The 12,640-nt window shown below is 38.6% G+C and overlaps 1 long non-coding RNA gene across 3 annotated transcripts in view; it reads left to right on the forward strand.

The window, feature by feature from the left end:
- Window positions 1-12,640, forward strand: part of LOC143684320 (uncharacterized) — a 135,283-nt gene that overhangs the window by 13,626 nt on the left and 109,017 nt on the right. The gene's annotated exons all lie outside the window — the stretch shown is intronic.

The raw sequence follows: 12,640 nt of genomic DNA on the forward strand, positions 1-12,640 counted from the left end.
TATAACCCCACAGGAACTTTGACCATAAGTCCTGCAAAAAGGAGAAAAATCTTGAAAGTCATTGCCAGAACGCCATCAGACTTGGGCTCTGGAGCAGGCCACTGAGCGATAGGTGGAGGTCTGTGGGAGCGCGGCATCTCGTCAGTCAGTCTGTCCTCCCGTCGATGCTTCGAAGCTTAGTTAACTAGCTGTCCGGGCCTCACGCCTGCAGCAAATGTGGCGAATGCGGCAACTGCCTCTTGTGCTGTTTTGACATGTTCTAATAAGTTTGTGAACACTTTCTTACTTTCTGGCACAGTAAGATATTTCAGTGTCATCTTGTACTTTCCCTGTCCCAAGATCTGTACTCAGCCATTTCTTCAAGGAGCACCAGTTTCTTTTAGTGGGAAATTGCATTAAGAAACTAATATCTGGATGCTAGCTGTGTTTGTTGCTACTGTATATTCACCCAAATACCTCCATTCAAATTCAAGTCCAAAGCATTTTTCCTTAGCTCTCCATACCATCTTTGTAACCCTTTTCCTCTACTGTGAGAACCTTGGTTCCTGACAATATATTTACTCGTTTGTTCTGTGTGAAACTATATAGCAAAATATTATGTATATATAAAATGTTGAATTTTCAGAGAAAAAAAAATCTGATAGTTCAGAAAAAGGCAAAGTTAAAATGAAAACTTTTCCCTTGTGGGCTGATTCCTATCCCTCTCATTTTTCGAAGACTGTATACAGCTACCAATATTCCCTCTCCTGGTTTGGCAATTTTATTATTATTATTTTCTTAATGTCTTTTTTTTTTTTTTTTTTTTTGCTTTTTTGAGGTTTATTATTGTTTTATTTCTTTGGCATTTTTTTTTACCGTCTCACTGAATTATTCTCATAAACATACAAACATATTATAATATCTCCCATAAAAAAACTACTTGATGCCACAGATTTTTCAGGGATTTCTCTCCAGCTGCCCTCCCATTTCTTTGCTCCCTATTTATAGCAATAATCCTTGAAAATCTTGTCTGTACTTGCTATCTCTGCATCCTTTCCTCTCTTTACTAAAAATTGTGAAATATATGTTCACAAACAGTATATGGAATGTATGTATACATTAAAAAATTTTTTGTGTGTGCGGTATGGTGGGGGGGTCACATTTCATTTTTTTTCTGTGTAAATATCCCATTAGTGCAGCACCATTTGTTGAATTTTAGTTTGGTTGTTTTTTTGTTTGTTTGCTTTGCTTATTTGTTTTTGGGGGAAGTGCATGGGCTGGGGGAAATACCAGGTCTCCCACGTGGCAGGGAAGAATTCTACCACCGAACTACCTTCACACTCCCTACATTTTTAAATATTAATAATGAATAAATAGTAAGGTAATAAAAGACATCCTGTGTTCATCTCTCATCCTAAGAAATCAAACATTTCCAATATCTTTAAAGCTCACCATGTGCCCCTAACAAATATATCTTGCTCCCTGTTCTTTAGAGGTAAGCTTCAATCTGTATTTCGTGAGAATTGTTTCCTATCTTTACTTTATACTTTTTTTACATGTATAGGGATCCCTAAACAGAATTATTGTCTGATTTTGCATGTTTTTAAATAATATATACATAGAATCATCTCTGTTCTTCTGTGACTTGCTGTCTTTATTTCTGAGAGTCATCCATTTTGATGTATGTAGCTATGGCTCACTCATTACCATTGCTATATTGTATTGCAAATATAAATTTCCTACTTTTTTCTTTCTCCATTCTACTCTACCCAGGATTTGTTTTATTTCCTTTTTTCTATTATAAACAATCTTGCTATAGACATTCTCATACACGTATCCTGGAACACAGCTGCAAGACCTTGTGTGATATTTAACTAAGTGTGGAATTTTTTGGTCTTAGAGTGTGCACATATTTTATGTTAAGTGAAGTGAGACTATTTTCCAGGATTTGTACTATCTTATATTTCCATAGTGGCAGACGAGAGTTCTCATTAAACCACATCCTCAGTATCACTTGGTATTTTGAGACTTGTAACTTTTTGTCAATCTGATGAGTATAAAATGTAATCTTATTTTGGTTTCAATTTTCATTTTCCTGATTATTAATGATGTTGAGCATTTACATGTATACACACACACATATATAGCCATTTGTGTTTCTCCTATATAATACTTCCTATGTCTTTTATCCATTTTTTCTGTTGGTCTTTTTTAATTTTTCTTATGGATTTATTTGTTTTTTCAAATATTCTGGCCACAAATTCATTGTTGGTTATAGATGTTGCAAATATCTTTTTAAAGTTTCTGGTTTGTCTTTTTACTCACTTTATGGGATCTTTTGATGAATAGTTCCTTATTCTAAGGTGGCTGGCTTAATCAATCTTCATGTTTTGGACTCTGATTCTGGTTTAATAAATTCTACCTGTTCTGATATCACAAGGTGATTTCCTATTTTCTAATTATTTGAAAATTTTGCCTTTCAAATTTAGATCTTTAATATATCTGGAACTAAGTTTTATGTTTGGAGAAAGATATGGTTTTGTCCCCCCACCTCCTTTTTTTTTTGTATGGTTATTTATTTCAGGACCATCTACTGCATAACCCCTCACTGGTGGTTACCTACGTGAATGTCCTTGTTCTTAGGGAATGTTCATGAAAGTATTATGTGTTTAAGGAAAATGATGTAATACAGCCTACTCTCAAATATATAGAAAATAGCTTGCTAGCTAGTTAGAGGTAGATAGAGGATAGATGATGTAGCAAGACAGACAGACAGACAGACAGACAGACAGATAGATAGATAGATAGATAGGTGATAGGATGACATGGCAAATGTAGCAAGAAAGTTAATACAGTGGATCTGAGTATCTGTGGGGAGGTGTGTATTGGAATTCTTTGTATGGGTTTTGTATTATTTTTATAAGTGTTTTGTCAATTTGAAATTATTTCAAAATAAAATAGTTAAGAAATTATACCATTAAAAAAAAGAGCCCTGAGACAGAGCTCCTAATGAGGCAGGATAGAATAGGGCATCCCTAGTCTTCTAGTCAGCTCTGAAAGAGTTAACAGACAATTGCCAAGTCCCTTGTTTCTTATCTAGCTCCAAAGGAGAGCTAGATAAGCTCTTCAAAGGAGAGCTGCAAACTTCCAGGGACAAAAATTTTCCTAAAGCTCCCAAATCTCCCTAAACCATTGAAATCTCCCCAAACCATTGAAATCTCCCCAAACCATTAAGCTTATAAAATTTTGGGCCCAAAGCAAACTCTTAATTAATGATAGGAAGCATTGGGTCATAAAGATTGTTAACTATTTGCCCAAAGATAAATTTCAGGTATGTGGCAGTAAACAAGGAATTCTGCTAGCTAAATTCTGCTCCTAAAACAAAGAAAACACCTTGCCTGGTGCCCAAAGACCACCATGGGAACCTGCACAAAGAAGATCCCTAGTATGGTAGTTAGGTTCAGGTGTCAACTTGGCCACATGAAAGTGCCTCGTTCTGTTGCTGTGGACATGAGCCAATGGCACATGAAGCTCATCTGTTGCTGATTACATCTGTACTCGGCTAGGAGTGCCTGCTGCAATGATTGATGTTTGATTTAAATTGGCTGGTGCTGAAATGAGAGAGCACAACACTGTAGCACAGCCCAAGCAGCTCAGCATACCTCATCTCAGCACTTGCAGCTCAGCCCAGGCCGGTGGAGATGCAGAAAGAAATCACCCTGGGGAAAGTTGCTGGAACCCAGAGGCCTGGAGAGAAGGTCAGCAGAGGTCACCCTGTGCCTTCCTGTGTAAGAAAAGACCTCAGTTGAAAGTTAGCTACCTTTCCTCTGAAGAACTATATGTTAACTAAATAAATACCCTTTTATTAAAAGCCAGTTGTCTCTGCTGTGTTGCATTCCAGCAGCTAGCAAGCTAGAACACCTAATATTTAGGGATTACTATGGAAACCTGCTACCAACAAAACTTTTCTATAAAATAAGCTGGCCAACTCCACTCAGTGCCTGTCCCTCCCTTGGACACGTCTGTATTAACCTCTAATGTGTACCCTCTCTTCTTAATCAACTTCTCTTTTAATAAACTTCACTGCTTATTCCTGTTGGCACACTTGTCTTTAAATTCTTTTAGTTTTGAGACTATCGAACCTGTATCAGGGCTTAGCTGACGACATTACCAGCAGGGCACCGGTTATGTTAGCTGGCAGAACAAAGATAAGACCCCAGGCCTGTCTCATCTCAGAGCCAATCTTCCTAATCAGCACATTACAAGATAAGCCAAAAATTCTACCAGTTTGGCCAAGAGTCCTTAATATCTTTTTTAAGCACTGAACCAAGGAAGCAAGCTTTAATGCTAATAGCTGGATAGTATGGAGAACTGGTACAATTATTCCAGAATCTTGGCTGGATGCATGAAGTCTCGTACCTTTTAATCCATGTAGAGGCCTGATCTAGAAAAATAATTAAAAATGCAAAGATTTCAAATGTGAATATTCATCATAATATTATTTATAATAGGTGCGGGATTAAGCAAAATATTCAGAAACAAGGTCTGGCTTAGGACATTTTTGTTATTTGAGAAGGTGAGAATGGGGGAGGTAAAAAATCACCACCTTTGGGCTCCAGACCAAGATAGCCGGGCTGGGTGGACGCCCTGTGTTGCGGGGCGACCAGTGGGCTCCCTCCCACAGTCTCCAGGGGCTCCTTCCAAGTGAGGGGCCGCCATCTTGGTGGGTTGGCCCAGGCCCAGTTGCCTACCTTGTCCTCATTAGGGAAATGGGACAAATAGCACCTTTGTGCCCTGCCTTGCAGGACCGTTGAGCATTTATGACGCGGTACAAATGGAAATTATTGTAGAAGCGTTATGTCCTAGTTTGCTAGCTGCCGGAATGCAACACACCAGAGATGGATTGCCTTTTAATAAAAGGGGATTTATTTTGTTGGTTCTTCAGAGGAAAGGCAGCTAACTTTCCACTGAGGTTCTTTCTTTCTTTCTTTTTTTTTTTTCAGGAAAACCACAGGTATTTATTGATTTATCAAACATTACACAATATTCATTAGACATTGTGAAATACAAACACTGGGAGTTTTACTTTTAGAAGAGAGACTGCTGCTTCTTATGGAACAGAGCTTGAAGGATATTAAGGAATGAGAAAGAGATGGGATGAGGGGATCTGAAGATCAGCAATAACAGCAACAGACAACTTTATTCTTAACCAGATCCAGCCTATATACTACAGGGTGATGAAAGGCATGCATGCATTTCCAGAAGGAACAGAGTACTTATTTTTCAGTTCTCTCTTCCTTTGTACTTAACATAATCATTAGGGATAGACATTTTCTGCCTCCCAGACTGTTCTACATAACAAACTTCACAGTTTACTGCCACCACCACTCCGACACCATCTGCTCACAACAAATTCTGCAGGTCTTGTTTTAACACTTGCTCCTACATTTCCCCCTTTTTATTTTATTAGCTGAGGTGACTGTGCCTGTTTTAGGTTGCCCTTAACCTCTGAAGGAAGGGTCTTACCCATCATTGGTTACCAGTCAAACTCTCTGACTTTGATTCAGGAGGGAGCCACGGGGGGCTTTTGCCAGAATCACACTGTTAGCACAGCTTTGCTTAGTGGTGTGACTTGCTACTTTGAACATTTGTTGTTTGACACAGCTGAGGAGGAAGAGAAAGAGTATAAGCAGCCCCAAAGCTAAGCCTACAGTCAAAAAAATTATGTGATTTCCACCAGTAAATAGGATTAAGATTTTTTAGCTCTTGGGTAAATGATTGTGTACCATCATCTCCATAGGCTACATGGAAATTATCTTGAGATATTTCTAATACTCTTTTTTTAAAAAACTTTTTTTTAATTAATTAACAGAAACAAAGAAAAAAAAGAAATTAACCCAACATTTAGAAATGATACCATTCTTCATATGCAATCAGTAATTCTTAACATCATCACATAGATGCATGATCATCGTTTCTTAGTACATTTGCATCGGTTTAGAAGAACTAGCAACACAACAGAAAAAGATAGAATGTTAATATAGAGGAAAAAAATAAAAGTAATAATAATAGTAAAAAAAAAAAAACAACCAGACAAAAACAAACAAAAAACAAAACAACAACAACAACAACAACAAAAACCTATAGCTCAGATGCAGCTTCATTCAGTGTTTTAACATGATTACTTTACAATTAGGTATTATTGTGTTGTCCATTTTTGAGTTTTTGTATCTAGTCCTGTTGCACAGTCTGTATCCCATCAGCTCCAATTACCCATTATCTTACCCTGTTTCTAACTCCTGCTGGACTCTGTTACCAATGACATAGTCCAAGTTTATTCTCGAATGTCGGTTCACATCAGTGGGACCATACAGTATTTATCTTTTAGTTTTTGGCTAGACTCCCTCAGCATAATGTTCTCTAGGTCCATCCATGTTATTACATGCTTCATAAATTTATCCTGTCTTAAAGCTGCATAATATTCCATCATATGTATATACCACAGTTTGTTTAGCCACTTGTCTGTTGATGGACATTTTGGCTGTTTCCATCTCTTTGCAATTGTAAATAATGCTGCTATAAACATTGGTGTGCAAATGTCCGTTTGTGTCTTTGCCCTTAAGTCCTTTGAGTAGATTCCCAGCAATGGTATTGGTGGGTCATATGGCAATTCTATATTCAGCTTTTTGAGGAACCGCCAAACTGCCTTCCACAGTGGTTGCACCATTTGACATTCCCACCAACAGTGGATAAGTGTGCCTCTTTCTCCGCATCCTCTCCAGCACTTGTCATTTTTTGTTTTGTTGATAATGGCCATTCTGGTGGGTGTGAGATGATATCTCATTGTGGTTTTGATTTGCATTTCTCTAATGGCCAGGGACATTGAGCATCTCTTCATGTGCCTTTTGGCCATTTGTATTTCCTCTTCTGAGAGGTGTCTGTTCAAGTCTTTTTCCCATTTTGTAATTGGGTTGGCTGTCTTTTTGTTGTTGAGTTGAACAATCTCTTTATAAATTCTGGATACTAGACCTTTATCTGATATGTCATTTCCAAATATTGTCTCCCATTGTGTAGGCTGTCTTTCTACTTTCTTGATGAAGTTCTTTGATGCACAAAAGTGTTTAATTTTGAGGAGCTCCCATTTATTTATTTCTTTCTTCAGTGCTCTTGCTTTAGGTTTAAGGTCCATAAAACCACCTCCAATTGTAAGATTCATAAGATATCTCCCTACATTTTCCTCTAACTGTTTTATGGTCTTAGACCTAATGTTTAGATCTTTGATCCATTTTGAGTTAACTTTTGTATAGGGTGTGAGATATGGGTCCTCTTTCATTCTTTTGCATATGGATATCCAGTTCTCTAGGCACCATTTATTGAAGAGACTGTTCTGTCCCAGGTGAGTTGGCTTGACTGCCTTATCAAAGATCAAATGTCCATAGATGAGAGGGTCTATATCTGAGCACTCTATTCAATTCCATTGGTCGATATATCTATCTTTATGCCAATACCATGCTGTTTTGACCACTGTGGCTTCATAATATGCCTTAAAGTCAGGCAGCATGAGACCTCCAGCTTCGTTTTTTTTCCTCAAGAGGTTTTTAGCAATTTGGGGCACCCTGCCCTTCCAGATAAATTTGCTTATTGGTTTTTCTATTTCTGAAAAATAAGTTGTTGGGATTTTGATTGGTATTGCATTGAATCTGTAAATCAATTTAGGTAGGATTGCCATCTTAACTATATTTAGTCTTCAATCCATGAACACGGTATGCCCTTCCATCTATTTAGGTCTTCTGTGATTTCTTTTAACAGTTTTTTTGTAGTTTGCTTTAATAGGTTTTTTGTCTCTTTAGTTAAATTTATTCCTAGGTATTTTATTCTTTTAGTTGCAATTGTAAATGGGATTCGTTTCTTGATTTCCCCCTCAGCTTGTTCATTACTAGTGTATAGAAATGCTACAGATTTTTGAATGTTGATCTTGTAACCTGCTACTTTGCTGTACTCATTTATTAGTGCTAGTAGTTTTGTTGTGGATTTTTCCAGGTTTTCGACGTATAGTATCATATTGTCTACAAACAGTGATAGTTTTACTTCTTCCTTTCCAATTTTGATGCCTTGTATTTCTTTTTATTGTCTAATTGCTCTGGCTAGAACCTCCAACATAATGTTGAATAATAGTGGTGATAATGGACATCCTTGTCTTGTTCCTGATCTTAGGGGGAAAGTTTTCAATTTTTCCCCATTGAGGATGATATTAGCTATGGGTTTTTCATATATTCCCTCTATCATTTTAAGGAAATTCCCTTCTTTTCCTATCCTTTGAAGTGTTTTCAACAGGAAAGGATGTTGAGTTTTGTCAAATGCCTTCTCTCCATGAATTGAGATGATCATGTGATTTTTCTGCTTCGATTTGTTGATATGGTGTATTACATTAATTGATTTTCTTATGTTGAACCATCCTTGCATAGCTGGGATGAATCCTACTTGGTCATGATGTATAATTATTTTAATGTGTTGCTGGATTCGATTTGCTAGAATTTTGTTGAGGATTTTTGCATCTATATTCATTAGAGAGATCGGTCTGTAGTTTTCTTTTTTTGTAATATCTTTGCCTGGTTTTGGTATGAGGGTGATGTTAGCTTCATAGAATGAATTAGGTAGTTTTCCCTCCACTTCAATTTCTTTGAAGAGTTTGAGCAGGATTGGTACTAATTCTTTCTGGAATGTTTGGTAGAATTCACATGTGAAGCCATCTGGTACTGGACTTTTCTTTTTGGGAAGCTTTTTAATGACTGATTCAATTTCTTTACTTGTGATTGGTTTGTTGAGGTCATCTGTTTCTTCTTGAGTCAAAGTTTGTTATTCATGCCTTTCTAGGAACTTGTCCATTTCATCTACATTGTTGTATTTATTAGCGTAAAGTTGTTCATAGTATCCTGTTATTACCTCCTTTATTTCTGTGGGGTCAGTGGTTATGTCTCCTCTTCCATTTCTGATCTTATTTATTTGCATCCTCTCTCTTCTTCTTTTAGTCAATCTTGCTAAGGGCCCATCAATCTTATTGATTTTCTCATAGAACCAACTTCTGGTTTTATTGATTTTCTCAATTGTTTTCATGTTCTCAATTTCATTTATTTCTGCTCTAATCTTTGGTATTTCTTTCCTTTTGCTTGCTTTGGGGTTAGTTTGCTGTTCTTTCTCCAGTTCTTCCAAGTGGACAGTTAATTCCTGTATTTTTGCCCTTTCTTCTCTTTTGATATAGGCATTTAGGGCCTATGAGTCCCTGCTCATATTTTTCCATTCTTTTCCCTATAGTTTCTGTTTCTTATTGGATTTCAGATGTTCCATCCTCCAGTTCACTAATCCTAACCTCTGTCCCTTGAAATCTACCATTGTAGGTTTCCATTGTTTTTTTTTTTTCATCTCTTCTACTGTATCTTTCTTTCCCATAAGTTCTGTGATTTGTTTTTTCAGACTTTCCATTTCTTCTTTTGTTCATTCCTTGCCTTCTTCATATCCTCCCTCAATTCATTGGTTTGGTTTTTGATGAGATTTTCCATGTTTGTTCATACATTCTGAATTAGTTGTTTCAGCTCTTGTATCTCATTTGAACTATTGGTTTGTTCCTTTGACTGGGCCATATCTTCAATTTTCCTGGTGTGATTTGTTATTTTTTGCTGGCGTCTAGACATTTAATTACCTTAATTAGTTTATTCTGGAGATTGCTTTCACTTCTCTTACCTAGGGTTGTCTTGCTAGATGAATTTGTTGTCTATCTGTTCTTTGACCTTCAGTTCAGCTTTTTCCGGACCTCTAGCTTAGGTTTTGTTTAACAGAGGATAATTTTTCAGTTCTTGTTTCCTTATTTCTTGCCCTGCTTGTATGTTGCCTTTTCCCTCCCCACACTTAGGAGGGTCTACGTAGGTATTATAGACTCCAACCAGGTTTTCCTGAACTAAACTGGCCTCCTATCAGGGGGAAGGAGTCACTGCGTCAGTTTTCCCTGAGGGTGAGACCCAGCAGGTTAAAAGACTTTCCTGTGAAGTCTCTGGGCTCTGTTTTTCCTATCCTGCCCAGTATGTGGTGCATCTGCCTGCGGGTCACATCAGCAAAAGATGTTGCGGCATTTTTAACTTTGGCAGACTGTCCCTGCTGGGGGACAGAGGAGAGATTGTAGGCTTGTTTTAATGGCTTCAAATTGCCAAGCCCTAGGGTCTGAATTCCTTGAGGGAGGGATTCCACCTGAGTTGGGCTTCACCCCTCCCCTGGGGGAGGCACAGGTGGGAGACAGCCCTGAAAGCAGCCTGTTTCTGCCTAGGCCCATTTCTGCCTATGCCTGGGGCAGTTGCAGCCCAAGAATTCCCACTGCTGAATCCAGAGGCTGCCAAGTCTCCATAGAAACACAGCCACTAAAACCTCCATTTCCTCCCCTTTCCTCTTTTTCTGTGAGCCCAATGAGTAACCTTCACCTTGACCAGGTTTAAAGTCTCTTTCCCTTCCTTCTAGGAAGCCTGTGGGGGAGAGGTGCTGGGCACTGGCCGCCACAGCTTGAGGAACTCACGGTTTTCGGGAGGCTCACAGCCAGTCCAGCTGGTCCAGACTCGGGTACGCTGTGTGTCTGGTCACTGACGTGGCTCCGGGAGGTGTTCTGTACTGTTTCTGGTTATTTAGTAGTTGTTCTGGAGGACAAACTAAAACACGCACATTGCTAAGCCACCATCTTGGCCCCTCCTCAGATGATTAGCTTTTGATCAGAATGGAGTATGTATTGTAGCAGGCAGGCCTTCCCCTCTTTCTGGTTCAGCTGTGCTCTCTGTGGAAAATCCCCAACTCCCCTCTCCTGACCTTCAGGAATGGGTAAAACTGCAGGCAAGTTATATAAAACACATTCCTGGGATAGAAACCCCCTCCCCTAGCCTTCAGGAACTAGTGAAACTGCAAGTAAGCCCAGGGCTCAGACTTTTGAGGTGACTTGGTTGAGCCCCACGTGCATGAGCTAATAAATCACTTGCTTCCTGGAACTGTGGGTCCTTAGTCTCAGCCTGTTCTAATTTCATGGAATGTTCCTGGAGGCCTGCAACCTCGTTCCTGGTTTTCGCACCACATCCTCACCAGTCCTTGATATTGTCTGGTTGTTTTTCATTTGTTCATTAGTTTTAACTATTTTAATAGATTAAGTGACATCTCATTGTAGTTTTCACTTATATTTCTCTAATGCTGAACATCTTTTTATGTGCTTATTTGCCATATCTATGCTTTGACGTTGTATAGAAATCTTTGTGTTCAGTATCTATTCAAATCTTTGCCTGTATTTTTATTGGGCTATTAAATATTTTGTATAAAAATCCTTTATCTGATAAATGACTTGTAAATATTTTCTCCTAGTTTATAGCTTGCCTTTTTCTTCCCTTCATAATGTTTCAAAGAGCAGAAATTCTGAGTTTTGTTGAAGTCCAGTTTATCAATTTTTTTCTTACAAGGAAAGGTTTGCTATCATAGGAAAGGTTTTGCCTAACCCAAGGACACAAGGATATTCACCTATGTTTTCTTCTAGGAGTTCTATAGTTTTAGGTCTTTCATTTAGGTCTATGATGTGTTTTGTTCCAATTTATGCAAATGGTGTGAGTAATGGTTTGATGTTGTTTTTGTGTTTTTTGCATGTAATATCCAATTGTTTCAGTACCATTTGTTGAAAACATTATTGTTCCTCTGTTGAGGCTTTAGTTGTAAATCAGTTGACTGTATTTATGTGTGGGTATATTTCTGGATTCACTATTCTGTTAATTTATATGTATATCTTCTTTCTCATGCCATACTGTCTTGACTACTGTAGCTTTAATGTGTGTCTGAAAATCAAATAATTTGAGTCTTCCAACTTTATTATTTTTCAAAATTTTTTGGCTGTTTTTAGTTTCTCTGCCTTTCCCTAAATATTTTAGAACCAGATTAGACCACCTTTTTCTTGGCTTCACTCTCTCCAAGCATTGGGGCTGCACCTGGTCTCTCTGCCTTCTCTGGTGTACATGCTTAACCCCACCTTGTGGTGGCAGCCAGGCTCTCCCCAAACCCTAAAGAATGTGCTTCACCCTCTCCAAGTCCTGAGGCAGCATGATTCTTCCACTGCAATGAGGTGGAAGGCCCATCCTCTGCCTTTGGGGCAAATTCACCCTCTCCACATGCTTGGGTGGGTCTGCTCTCCTGGCCCAAGGCTTCTTAACTTCAGACCTCAGCCTCTGTGGCATTGCCTCTGAAGTTATTTTTCCTCCAATGTGTCTCTTCTCTGAGCCCCCCAGACCAGACTGGCAGCAGCTCTGTTTATACAAGTCCCACAGCACTCTCACTGGCTTTCTATGCAGTAGCCTTGGATCATGCCCATCAGACATAAGGAGTTTCCACAAATCCTTCCTAGATAACTCCATGTCCAATCCTTGATTTCTCTGAAATGGCTGACTGGTTTCACATTTGGCCAAATCTTTGCATGGGGCACTATTCTCTGGGGTCTCCCTTCCTGGAAGCCCAGAATATTCCAGAACATCAATTTCTGGTTTCTTTGTATGCAAGAGTTCAGTTCTTACCTTGTCTCTCTCCTGTTGCATTTCACTATAAGCTGTGAGGAGAAAACAGGCTGCACTTTCCACATTCAATTTGGAAGTGTCTTCTGCTA

The sequence above is a fragment of the Tamandua tetradactyla genome, chromosome 5 (genome assembly GCF_023851605.1).
Source record: "Tamandua tetradactyla isolate mTamTet1 chromosome 5, mTamTet1.pri, whole genome shotgun sequence".
NCBI classification, from domain to species: domain Eukaryota; kingdom Metazoa; phylum Chordata; class Mammalia; order Pilosa; family Myrmecophagidae; genus Tamandua; species Tamandua tetradactyla.